Raw genomic sequence first — 14864 nt, forward strand, 5'->3', positions numbered from 1 at the left:
GTCTGTGAATTGACAGAGTCTAAGACCTGATGACATTTTACATGCCAAGGAGATATATGGACACCTTTAGGCTCTGTGAGGATACCAGCAGTGAAAGCTCCACATCGTGTGTTACATGTCAGATTTCATACTAACAACCCAAATGTAGCTGGTCCCCCAAGAGATTTTAGACGGAAGGTAATGGAGGAATCCAAGCCTGCAAATTTAGGTCAGCATTTTATGAACTCGTGATTAGTCTGGTGCCAGGTTTCTACACTGCAAAATATGATTTACATAATTCAGAATGTTTTTAATATTTTAGATAAACGCTTTCTTGAATTAAGTGCACATTTTCCCACTTCTGACTCACATATGATCTTCATTATTTGGTTCCTTCATCCAGAGCAATGACTGAGTAACTAAGCCAGCTCCCTTTTCTCTGGGCCCTTTGAAGAACTTTCCAATTTTTTTTTCCTGAAATCGGGTCATTTTTGCTGATTGAAAATTTCTAGTGTCTCTTGACAGTCTGAAAACTTTCTGCCTCTGTATAATCTGCCTCCTAATTCTTTCCCTATCCTCCAGAAGTTTTACCCAGAGGCAGACACAATTTATTCTTCAATGCTTATTCAAGAAGACTTTCCATATCCTTGCCAAAAAGCAAGCCTTTGCCAAATGGAATTCCTATGTGGAGTTCTTTCAAAATCATGTCTCCCAACCAGAGGTACAGCCAAAGAACAATCTGGGCAGCCACATTAGCTGTCATGCTTTTCATAGTGGCTGGCAGGAAGCCGAAAGTACAGTCTGCCAAAACCTCTGCTTCCATTTGAACCAGAGCACAGGTCTTCAAGGACGTTCTCTCAACTCTCATAGCCACTTAGAAATGGCTCCAGAGGCTCTGCCAGTTTCCTGACTGAATGTAAGTTTCTGCTGCTTTGAAAAAGTTTGCTAAAGGGAAACATCTGCTTCTCTATGGGTTTTATTCAGTTTCCATTAAGGCAGTGAGGGTTTTTTGTTTTTTTTTTTTGTCTTTTATGAAATGTTAGCAATTTCGACATCCATGTTTTTAGCAGCTTCCCATATTTCAGCCTTTAAACATAAATATGTTGGTATTTTATGGTGTTTTTTTGGAAGCATGGGAGGTTGATATTTTGAAAATCAGATCATCAGTGTGATATTTATTGCAGTCTAATATATATTGTATCCCCTCCATTGTTTAATTGTTTCCCTCTCCCATGATTCCCATTAGCCTTACGCCATAGACATAGCTCTATGTAGAGATGTTTAATTAACAGATACACATATTTGTCATTATTTATCTTAACTAAACACTTACTTTCTTTATAATGTATTTTAGAATGGTTTACTCATTGGCATAACCATCTGGTCCTTTGCTCTCTCATCTAAAACTTGAGACCTTGAGACTACTTGACAACCTCAAATGTGCATCCTAATTCCAAAACTCAAAGTTTCTTGTACCATTTGGGTATCTGAAATTTTCTTTCTCAATAATATTGAAAGAGTATTTTCTCTACAAGTTGTTTGGAAAACTTTTACTCCATAAAGCAATAAATCAACAAATAACAATAAAGGAATATCCGTGGAAGATAATTAGATTTAAATGATGAGCTTTAGAAACTAGTTATCCTTTACTAATGGAATCAAACATTTTTTTTTTTTAAAAAACAAAATTCTTAAACTTGTTATTAGCTGAGTATATTTTAAATATGTGTATTAGGTCAGTCATACCTAAATTTAATTCTTTGCTATGTCACCTTATTTCCCTATTCACTCTATTTCTTTGGTAAGTATTAATATTCCAATAATTTTCAGAACTACATCTGTCTAGCTGTTCTCTCTCCTAGGCACATCTATTTCTCTATTGGACATTTCCTTATATTCACCTCTCTATTGGACATTTCTATTAAAATGTTCCACAGGCAACTTGAACTTTATGTCTTAAAATATGGGCCAAAATTCACTCATCATTTTCTTCCTCAATTCTTTCTAGTCTCTTCCCTGTCACTGGAAATGGTACTGCCCTTCTCTAAGTAATGCATGCCAGAAATCTCCACATCGTCCTTGACTTGCTTTTTTCTCTTATTTCCAGCATCTAAACAATCATCAAATCCTATTAATTCTACCTTTTAAATCTCTCATCAATCTGTCTTTTTATTTATATCCTATCACTTCTCCAATTTAAGCCCTGGTAATATCACTGCCAAGTCTTCAGCTGGCCCTTCATACTCCAATCAGCAAGCCAGAATGTTTCTTCTATAACATAAATATTAGTGTGACACCCCTTTACTTTAAAACGTTAAATTCAAAGTCCTGAATAGAGTTTAAAAGACATTTATAATCTGGCCTCTGTTTATCTCTTCTACCTCTTTGTCACTCTGACTTCTTTTTTTCCAGATATATTGAACTACTTCTGGTCTGAGTGCTTTCTTCTTGGGGCTTTTCTATATGTTGTTCTCTGGAATACACTCATTCTACACATATACAACTAGTTCACACTCATACTTATCCTTCTCCAGCTTGCTTTGTGCCCTAAGAAGGTTAATTTTGAGAGATATAGCTATACTTTTCATATTTCCAGCTTCTTGTAGAGCTCATCCAACAAGAAACATCAACAAAAGGTTGGAGGGAGGAGAATTAGCCTAAATAGCCATGCCCTTGGCTCCCTCTCATCAGAGTTCTCATGGGGTGGCTGCCTCCCTTGACCTTCTATGAACTAAGATTATGGTTCCTATAAAGCTGCCCTTTCCACTTAGCCTCTTTGTCTCCAGGGTTCGTAATCTCTTCCTTCTCTTTTCCTTTCAACTCTAGGACAGAGCCCTGCTTTCTCCCTTGTGGTGTCCTTATACCATACTCAAGTCGTTGAAATTGCTCCTTGATTAATTTGTTCTTAAATGATCTAATAGTAGTGTTCCATCTGTCTCCTACAGGAACCTGCTTGATACAGTGATCTCCATATCCATATTTGAACACACCAGTCTGGAGTTCAGAGGAATGGTTAAAGCTAAAGATATACATTTTGAAATTGTTGATAACATAAAAAGTGCAAGTAGATTTAATGTCACAGGATTAGAGGAGTCTCTTAGGGAGAAAAGTATAGATAAAAAAAAAAAAATAGCTGCAAATGACTGAGTCCTGAATCCTTCTAATGCTAATTTATTTAACAGAGGATGATTGGGAGAGAGAGGCTGTGAAGAATAAGTTCAGTGAAAACTCAGACAAGACACCAAGAGAACAGTCCTTCTCCAGTTTGTTTAATGTCTTTTTGATATTTCCCAGGGTAACTTATATTGGTGTACATCTTCCATTTTCCCTCAGACTGCAAATTCAACAGTGAAAGGGTCAAAATGACTATCCAACAGTGTTGTGGATAATTGTGTAAACCAAGACACATAAGCATACATTGGCATTTATTTGAGTAACTACTTGAAGAAAAATGCATGTTTTGCACCTATGCATGCACACACACACACTCACACGCATCTTGACCAAGGGGAAAACCAATAATGTGATTAATGGTTTTTAAGAAACATTTACTAAAGAATACATGAACTGAAGATACACCTCACTCTCTGTTTTATTTTAACACTTACCAGAGCAACTTAGTTCATTTGTCCACATTGTCTAAACTCTGTATTTTACCATAAGGTCTTTACTATTCTTTTGCCTAATTAAAACACTTCGTCTATTGAACTTCAGAGATTTCTGTAATCATTATTTTTTTAATAAGGTGACTATTCCGGCCACAAAATATTAAGAAAAAAAACAAAAGCAATAAATCTTAATGAAGCTTTGAAATCATTGTTTTTTTCCAAGATGTCAAATACAAGAGCACTTTGTCAAACCAGTTTATCCATTATGTTATTTGGGCTCCCATTTTGCTAAAAATCTGTGCTAGATAAATATTTCAAAGCATTTGAAATAATTTGCAGGTATGATCATTGTTATGAAGGACATAGAAACACCATATTTCTTTTTATAGCTAACAGCAGGGCTAATTAACTTTTCTCTATTATAACTATCACTGAAACAACAAAAGAGAGATTCAATGATTACTTCATTTCTGATTTGTTGGGAAGTACACACTAATGAAAAGCTAGCAGGTCAATTAGAAAATGAAGTAGACAGTTAATTGAAAGATATTCAGAAAATTATGATTAGGGCAGTGGAAAAATGAAAAAAGAAATAAGTTCATACCTAGTTAACAAGATAAAAAGATAATATTCATAACCTCAATTGCATTTTTAGAAAGGAGATCCTGTTTATGATAGGTCAGTTGTTTGTTTTTTCTACTAAGCTATTTGATGGATTTGGGAGCTTGGGTTATAAAGGAAAGGATTTGATGCAGAAAAAAAAGAGGAAGTAGAGAAATTGCTGGAGCCCATAAAATATCAGAAGTTTGCTCTATTTGGGATAATCTTTCTTTAACTCAAGAATCTTTAATAAATTAAATAGAATATATAAAAATGAGTGGAATGAGTGGATTTTTGCCTTAGTTTGTGTATATATATAAACATATGAAAAAAGAGGAGTTTACCATTCAGAGTAAAATAAAGGCTTTTAATGACAATTTAGTTGTTAGAAACAATGAAAACCATGAAGACTTAAGCCCCTAAGAGTTCTTGAAGTTCATGGAATATAGTTTTAAATATCACAAGCAATGGTATTGGCAAGTTAGAATCAGTGCTTAAGCCAAGTTTGTCTAGATTTCCTAGTGACAAGTAAATCTTAGTGGATAACAAGGTTATATATAAAAAAAAAAAAAATAAGTGAAAGTTTTTGGGCTATTGAAAATGTTGGGAAGGAATAACAGCTTTCCTTAAATAATAATAAAAATGATTGGTGGGTGCAATTTGGTTAATTCGAAAGATCTTCAGTAAGCATTCTGACAGGTACAGTATAGCGGTTGAAAACATTAATGCTTGGGTCAGATCCCCACTTTGAGTACTCTCTAGTCATGTGACTTGAAGGCATGTCTTAAAATCTGCTCAATTTCAATTTTCTCATATTTAAAATAGGAGTAATAATAATAATATCAACCTTCTAGGACTAATGATAAACTTAAGATTATTGTATACGAAATAATTGAGTCAGCTTTAGCAAATCCATATTAAATATTAACTATTATTAGTCATAAAAAAAGTCAAATAACCCATCAGCTATCTAACCTATACCTTATTCAGAAATAAGTAAAATCAGGGAAGTCTTTTTTAAGAAGTAAAAATGTGCTAATGTAATTTTGATGAATGGAAGTTATAAGAGTCCAGATCACATCTTAATATAAAAATGCTTAAAAGAATCAAAATTATTCCCAAATTCAGACATCATGTGTTTCATGTTGGTTAATATTTTGTGGGAGAGCAGTAGTTCTTTACCATGACTATGCATTAAAATGATGTGGGGATATTGTAAAAATAGACCTACTAAATGATATATAGATGGTGTCTGTGCATGTCTCTGGTAATGTAGAAATACTACTGGCTGAGAAATGATGTTGCTGAGTTAATTTCTGCATTGAATGTGGGTTTTTATCAGTTTATTATTAGTGTTCCCATGATTAAGATAATATGATTCTGATATTGTTAGACTTGGCATGATTTCGTTCAACCTCTTCACCTTGCTCTTTGCCCTCTTATTTATATGAATGTTAGTATAATTCTAGAACTTTCTTTTATTTAAAGAGATGAAAAATCGTAGGAAGAATTTATGGCTTTAACCTTAGATTTTCAGCCATGTTCACTTAAAACCAAAAATTTAAAAGGTTGATTTGTTTTGTCAGTCTCTTGACTACGAATGAGTTTTGTAGGACATGATGTTTTTTGAAATAATTACATTTAGAATAAGCACCTCAATTTATTTTTAAATTAAGAAACTTAGAAACATGGCATTCAGAATATACACCCTGATTGATTACTGAAATGTGCTATATGCATTGCCTAAGATTTAATCAGCATATTGTCGAGAAAGGTTTCATAAATATTTTAAAAATTCATATTTTGCTGCATTTTACATCTCAAATTATATTTTTCATTCGACTATCCTATCAAACTTAATACATATTTGTAAATCTTAATTCAAACTCAATGGGTATGGATCCATACAAGCTTAAATTGCAATTTCGCACAACTGTAGTTTTAAATTACAAATCATAAATGCATTTAATGTGCTCTGCTGTCTGGAAAGTGGCTTCGAGAGCTACGTGCATAAGAGGTGGCACGAAACACTATAGGACAAGGTGAAAACATTTGCTATCCTTTTGCTACTCATTAATAATCACTCTTAATCCCACTTTCTTATATCCTACCTCATAACATTCTTTCATAAAAGATATATTTTTTATTTTCTGATATTTATGCTCCAAATAAAAAAAATGTATAAATATTCTAAATGTGTGGGAAACTAACCTCTGACAAAAGCAATTATATTATATCATTAAAACTTACTGCCATCTGGGTAATGGTACCACTTAGAATTGACCAGTGCATCAGTATATATCCACCACCCATATATTTTTGATGAGTAGACATTTATTCCAGTAGGGGCACTCAGTATGTAAAAATCATTTCCTTTAGTGAGCAAACAGTATATCTATATTTGACTCTGTTTTATCTCCAATATCAATCTTCTGAAATTATTTAGCTCTTTTTTTTTTCTTTATTAATAGTGGAGTTACCTTACTAAAACATATATTGCAACAAGTTATCCCAACCTTAAGAACTTGCAAAGACTCCTCTTTGCTAAAGAAGACTAAACAACTCCCTAAAATGCCCTTCGAAGTCTTGTATGCTCTCTCTTTGAATTACAGTTTCTTCTCATTCAAAACATTCCTCTTTGTGTTCTCTCCTCACTGTTCTATCAGACATGTCCCAAGCTCTGTGACTTTGTTCATGATTTTCAAACATTTTCAAATGTACTTTCTTTCGTTATCTATTTTTTTTTTTCCCTTTACCAATGCCTCTGTCAGATACTCTCATTTAGAAATTAAAACTTTCTGGACCCTTTGTTTCTGAGGTTTGCTTCTTTCTCCTCATCCCCACACATCACTTAGATCCTTAATATTTTATTTTGTTTGTCTCATTAATCTGATTTCCTTGTCCTCAATACATTTTAAAGTCCTTAAAGAGAGGATTCATGTCCTGTTTATCTCTGTATTTGTAGGACTTAGCACAATGTGTTGTTTACAAATGATGTTCGAAATATGTTAAATGAAAATAAAAATAAAATGAGTAAGTGATTATTCCTCATTATTTCCTTTTGGAATGCTACAATTTGTTTGAAACTGACATGCTAAATGAAAGCCTACTAACAGGTCATTGATAAGTGTTTGCATGCAAGTAAAGATATTATTCTTAGTGCACTGTATGTAATTTTGCATATCATTGCATAGTCTGTGATTCTTTAAATACTCAATTATCTCAGAATTTTAAGATCTTTCCTGGAAATATTAGAAAGATAATTAATTTTTATTTAATATAGTACTTTTTGAAATTGATGTTTAAAATATTTTCAAACTTAAATGTCTGTTTTTATATAATTATTTTGATCAAATATATATGACATTTAATTATTATAGGTATGAGGAATTTTGTCAAATTTAACAGACAACATTGTTAAACAGAAGAAAATGCTTGTTTAATCTTACTGTTTAAGTTATATTTAAACATATCAGAGGCTTGATTCCATTCTATTCATAAAGAAAATGTTATAACTCTAATCTTCAAATATCATAGAAAATTGAAGTAGAAGAATTAAGAGAAGCACATAAACATTTCCACAGCAAATAAAAGAGTTGCTTTTTATAGCATACATTTAGATAATTGATTAGTAACCCAGACTTTTAAATGTAATCCTATTAGTTGTGAACAGTTTCAAATCAAAACATATTTTTTTGTTGTTTTATTCATTTATATTTTTTCTTAATATAAACTAATGAAAAGGAATTTCCAGGAAGGTTCTCTGCAAGGAAAATCATAAATACTATTCTTTCAAAGTTAATACTGTGTTAGATTTTAGATGGAAGAAAAATGGTTATAATTTTCTTTTCCATCTATGACATATTTTCAGGCCTCATTGTGTACTCTATTCCCTAAACCAGCCCCAAAACTCCATAGACATAGAAAAGCCCTACAGTTGATGTGTGAAACCAGTAGGTAAAGAATGAACAGAGAACATATAACACAAACTTAAAAATTATAAAAGCGATAAGCCCATGGAAAAATATGAATAAAAGTCATGATATCTTTATTTCTTATTCTATTTTTAGTGTGATTACCTCATATAAGAAGATAAAAGGATTTATAAATGTCAAATGTATACGGACTGACTATTTGGGATTTAGATAAGTCTTAGAGCTGCACTGAACTCAGTGGAGTTATATTTCATAAAAATTTGTGGGTAGTTATCAGGGTCAAACAATATGAAAAGTCCCAATATTAAGAAAATGTTTGCAATGGCCTACCTAAAGAAAATAAATTTGTATTCCTGAATAGACTTCTGAGTACTTAATAACTTATGGAATTTCTAAAAATTGTAGATAATTATTTTATTGAATCCTGAACAAGCCTATCAAACGCAATATTTTTTATAGAAAAATTTCCCAAACATAACATTATCATTTAAATAGATAGATTGAGATGGGCACACTAAAATACAACTTAAAGCAATGAGAAACATAAATACCGACTGCAGCAAATAGACTAAGCTCTTATATGGCAACAGAAATAAAATACCACAAAAATTGGCAATAATACAAGTTTTTTAAAATATGTAAATTATTTCGCATGGACAAATGATGAATAGAATACATTTTTAGTCCTACTTTATCAGTAAATATACATTTAGATTTTTATTCATAAGATGCTTGACATAATAATATATAATTATTTCAAAACTTTAGCATAGTGCAGTAAGACAATGTCCACATTTTTCCAGTACAAAAATATTGCTAAGCTGTTTTGAGATTATGTGTTTTACCAAGAAATACCCAACATTGGGGAAAAATATCAAGAAGATTTAGTTCTAATTCTTACTAACTAAAAATCAATTTAGCCAGAGTTGTTTATTGCAATAAATAATCTAACTTTAGCTGATCTAAGATAAAAGCAATTTTTGAAGCTGATATCACAAAATCGAAATAAGCAAGAGAAAAAGACAATCTGCTAGAAGTTTTAGCTCAGCAGATAATCTGGCCAGGATGCTGCCATGTGGCATAGAGTATATGTTCCTATTGCTTTCATTTTAGTGACAAATAGTGTTAGCACATTGACAATTTTTTTTTTCTTTTTTAAGCTAGGCAACCCTTGGTTGACCTAATAGATTGCAAGGAACTTGTCAGTTTACAATCCCTTATTTATTATTTATTTATCTTTTTTTTTTTTTTTTAATGCCTACAGCACCTAGTCTTCCTAGGTGGTCTCCCAACCAGGCCTGACCCTGCTTAGCTTCTGAAATCAGATGGGATCGGGCTTCTTCAGGGTGACATGGCCGTAGACAATTTCTAATGCCATTGAATCCTTCGAAGAGTTGGCATAGGAGATGATTTGCAACAGTATCAACAATATAACAATATGCTGATTCTTGAAGTTTTAATATTGAAGGAACCCTTAAATGTATTCGGTCTTTATTTCTCAATGCTTCTAAAATGACTGTTTTTCTATAATAAACTACTAGATTATGTTAAGACTATTAATATATCTCTCCCCTAATTTATAAATTCTTTAAGAATGATGATTAACCTTATGCAATTTGATATCACAACATCTGGCACAGGGCCTAGATTTAAATGGGGGTACAATAAATGCCAAATGAATTAATCAAGATGTACACAAAAAGTAGGGAAGAGAATACTCCCGGAGTCTACAGTTTCACCAGTTCCTATCTTCAAAAGTTTGACATATTCTAACTGGGATGCTAAAATTTGCCACCAGGGTAGATTAATTAGATGATCTGAAGCTACCTTTATTTTATTAAGCTTCTTAATTCAAAAGAGAATTATTGTGTCTGTTGTATGTCAGCTGTAGTGCCAAGTACCAGGAATATAGAGATTGATAAAACCTCTTTCTTCCTTTAAGTAGCCTACATTATAATCCTAGTGCACCATTATCAGTTACTGAGTTCTAAATGAGATGTACTGATGCTGAATTTCTAAAGATATAGCATGGGATCTGATTTAAATAAGCACATATGATTCATATATTAAATAATATATATTAAATCTTGAGAATCAGAGTCTTAGTCGAAGGTAGATAAAGATAGATTATAATTATGAAGAAAATAATTAGTGATCTTATTTGTGAGTGTTTAGAGATTCTTAAAATGAGTTTGATCAGAAATATTGAAAATGGTATATAATTTTTATGGGCAGGTGATCAAAGTCAAATTTTTCTGTAGAATTTTACTATCTAATTTTTCTGTAGAATTTTACTATCTAATTGTCTATATCTTTTATTCTGTCTATCTATCTATCTATCTATCTATCATCTATCTAACATATCTATTTATCATCTATCACCTATCTAATCTCTCTATCATCCATCTATATCAGTTAGATTAATAGTATGAAAAAATAAAGAAAAAGGGAACTTTTTAAAACTTATTGATGTCATCTCAAATTTGGATAATTTATCACAACTGCCATAATTTGCAATATGTATTCAGAAAAGCTCCTGAATTAAGAAAGATGACACAGGTCTCTGTCATGAAGATTGTCAGCAAGGGAGTTACGTACAGCAAAATCTGTCTTTTGTTTCTATGTCAGAGATAAAAAAAGATTGATACTAAATCAATTGTACCATTCCAAATAAGAAAGAAAAGCATAGTCTTCACAATGAAAGAACAGTCTATGATCAAAACACTCATGTAAAACAGCAGATCGATGTCCAGAATGTTATTAGACAAGAGCAATTTCTGTAAAATAGAACCAGTTGTACAGTTTTGAAAGAATTTACCAGTTATTATCTGGTTGTGAATGTAAAATAGATATGAATCTTATTATTTTGATCCTCTATATGTTAAGTATTTTTTATAATAAGAAAAACAGTCACTTTAATGAATATGACCTACTGTTATTTTCATGATAATTGTATACTTTTCAAAATATTGACCCAAATCTGCATCACTGAGTATGTTTGTGCATATACATACATATATACATATATATATTCAATATATATGTGTTTTTTATAGAATATGACCAAAACATTATGAAGCAGTAGAAAAAGCAAAACTAAAAATGACATAGGCTTATGTATGAACTTTAAACATTTGTTTTCAAATAAATTAGCTCTTCCCTGCTACTGCATAAAGGTCTTTCAGATAAAATAGGTAGTAAGATAAGCAAAAGATGGGACAGATTAAGATAAGCAGGATAAATGCCAAGGAAATAACAAGAAATAAATGTGGCAAGGGCCAAGATTGAGATATTTTACTTGGATAAAGCTTTTATTAATTCTCTTAAAAGGAGGATTTGGAACTTAATACAAAATTCAGTATATATTATTTATGTATTATCTATAATATATGAAGTATTTTTAGATGTTATTATATAGTTCTAATTTCATTATATATATTAAGAAATCTCAATTATCTGTGTTTTCTTTATAAAATCTGAGTCAAAAAACTAGGCATATTATTAAATCAAACTCTAGACCGAGTGGACTTCATGTTAATACTTCAGTGAATATATTTTTACTCAAATTTGGGAGTCCATTATAAAATCTTGCCTTCAAAAAATTTATCACTTTCTGACAGAGACATTCTAAATTTCTGGACTGCGTCAAATAAATTTAAATTATTTTTATATAACAAACATGGAAAACATTCTCTATTAAAAAAACAAAACAAAACTATTCTTTCATGTTGAATTTAATTTGCTTACATCTTGCCAAATAAAAGATAGTTTAAGAGTCAACAAATGAATTTAAAGACATAATCTCTGAAAAGTGATCAGAGCTGGTAAACTAAGGTAACCATAACTATTCTCAATAAATGAATCATGCTAGACCGTCAGCTATCTGAATTTCTAGACTTCAGATACAACTTCTAATACTTAGCAATTTACAGTTTATTATAAAGTTAATCCCAATGTGGTAATAATTCAATTCAAATACTAGGTGCTTAAAAGAAATACATGTTAAAGTATCTATATACTTTATTAAAGTTCATTTTTTTTAAATAAAATTTGATAAGGAAACAATTGGAACACAATCAATAATTAAAAGGAAACACAGAGAAGTTTTAGTCATTTGCTAACGTGTTTTCCAATGTAAAAAAAAATGTAATTTTAATTCTAAAAAAGTTAAATAGTTTTATAACATCTTTCCAAGAGAAATGAGTCTGTTTTAAAATACAACTTTTAAATTCAAAGATAAGGGGAGATGTGTTTTTTAATCATCTAGGTCTTTATATAAACCATCAAATGGAGCAGGAGGAAGAGAAAGAAAACAGAAGGTTAGCCAAGTTCATACAGTGGACAGATTTTCTATTTTTCTCTTACCATTCTGTCAGCACAGGTGTAATGCTAGAGTTCATCTAAATGTGTCTGCAGTTCTCTGCACCTGTGGATTACCATCAGGCCAATAACAAAAATGCCTTCCCCACAGTTTAACTTGAAGATGTTGCAATTTATTAAGACTTAATTGAGGTAAAAGAGAAAAGCCTCTGGGATTTTCTGCTCCTAAAAATCAAACTTTTCTTTTTCACCTCAACAATTAACTTCTTCCGTTATTGGTATAAAAGAAAAGGTAAAATTTTAGGTCTCATGGGTGCCCTTATTTAGTCGTAATAATGTCTGAGTTCTATAGGAAGGTTAAAAAACAGTTAAGTTGATTGAAGATATGTTGTTTTTCAATAACAATGCTGTCACTCTATATCTGTGATACCCAGATGCAGGAAATAAAATATTCTCAGTTAGTGCTATGCAAAATGCTTCAGTCATAAAGTGGTCAAATAAATCTCATCATTATGCAAGAGAATAGAATTAAGAGTAAAAGAACTTGGAGATTGTGTTTGAGACACTGTGACACTAAAATAGTGTAAAAGGTCACGAGAGGCTGATCGACGATGTAATTCTAAAACAAAATACACCCTGTTAATATCAAAATTACATCTCTGAATATTCATTATAAATAACACACTATGATTCTCTATTTTCTCTATGGAAGATTAAAAGTTTAGATCTATATCTTATAAAGAAGATTGACAAGCATTAAAGAGAGTGCCAAAATAATATCTACTGGATTATGAAATGATATATTTTATAGAAATTTTTTTGGTTGTAGAATTTATTGTAATACATTTTTTGCCTGTAATGAGCAAAAGCCATGATTATACCATGGTTAAATTAGGGGTAATATCAAAATGATACGTGGGACAGCAGCAAAACTTATCATAGCATTGAAAGTATATATTGAAGATGTCATAATTGATCTGTGAAACTATCATGTGTGCATGGCAAAAGATGACTTATAATAAATCTGCTTGGCTAGTAGTGCTAAAATTACATGTTACACATGTATATATTAAAAATATGTATGGATACCCATTTACTGTGTATGCTATAGACAAACATACATAATGCACATAACATATAAGCATTTATACATTTATAAATTATATATACATGTAAATACTGAGACAAGCATACTTATTTCTAATATGCATGCCTTTCCATAGACTGTAAACATTCCTAAAGTTTAAACCATATTCATTCACCCTGTAACAGAGTAGTTAAGGTTTACAAAGTGCTCCATAAACATGTGACTAATTACACTATTTATTAACTATTAAATAAACATCTACTAAATGCCAGGCACTGGTAATATGATGGTGAGCAAAATAGACATGGCTCAAGAATGATACTAGTCTGCTGGCCATGCCACCCTGAACAAGCTCGATTCTGTCTAATCTTGGAAGCTAAGCAGGGTTGGGCCTGGTTAGTACTTGGATGGGAGACCACCTAGTAAGACCAGGTGCTATAGATGTAAAAAATAAAAAATAAGGGATTGTAAGCTGACAAAATCCTTGCAATTTGTGAGGTCAACCAAGGGTTGCATCACATGAAAAAAAAAAAAAAAAAGATACTAAAATGTTTAAGAATCTATGAAAGCAAAATATCTGATTCTGGTGGTCATTCAAAAAAGTCTCCCCCAAGGAAGTGAATTTTAAGTTACAAAATCAATTTTACATAAAATTTAATTTTGTAAAAATTGTGGGAACATGTCAAAAAGCCTTGAAACAAAAAAAATGACTTCCTTGAGTACCTATGACTTTAACAGATTTAAATCTACCTTACAAAATAAGCATTACATTAGATTAAATCTGCATAAAGCCTTTGTTATACTAGTTTGCAATACTGAAAATATGTATTAGTTTGTGCAATGCATATACTGACTTTTAGTATAGAGCTATTTTAGTTTCTAAAAGGTACATGTAGACATATTGTGGGTATGTTCAATCACATGTGAGAGGCTAACTGCATGCTACTGTCTCTGTCTAGTGGTCAGGGTCTAAGCTGAAGTTACTCTCATATATCTTCTAACAGCATTTCTTTTCCTCAACTTGCATGGGGCCTTTCCTTCTCAGGTCACCACAGAGCAACCACTTTGGGGTCCTACTGTTATACTTTTTCCCCATATGTCCAGTTCAGAACTCCGAGAGGCAGTAAGCATTGTTTAATATTGGTAGACTGGCTGCATTCCAAAAACATATCTTCTCATTTGATCAAAAGAATAGTAAAATATGAGAATTAAATGATACAATTAAAGTGTTAAGATAATCTGAGTACACATGTAATTTAATAGCTGGCATAGAATCAACATTAAAATAAAGCATTAATTTTATTATTAAATAAAACAGTAAAAAGTCTTATAAAA

General features: G+C 31.4%; 1 pseudogene; it reads left to right on the forward strand.

The window, feature by feature from the left end:
- Positions 1–13854: 13854 nt before the first annotated feature.
- Positions 13855–13972, forward strand: LOC120583511 (uncharacterized; annotated as a pseudogene).
- The last annotated feature ends 892 nt before the right edge of the window (positions 13973–14864 follow it).

The sequence above is a fragment of the Pteropus medius genome, unplaced genomic scaffold, assembly GCF_902729225.1.
Source record: "Pteropus medius unplaced genomic scaffold, Ma_sr-lr_union100, whole genome shotgun sequence".
NCBI lineage: Eukaryota > Metazoa > Chordata > Mammalia > Chiroptera > Pteropodidae > Pteropus > Pteropus medius.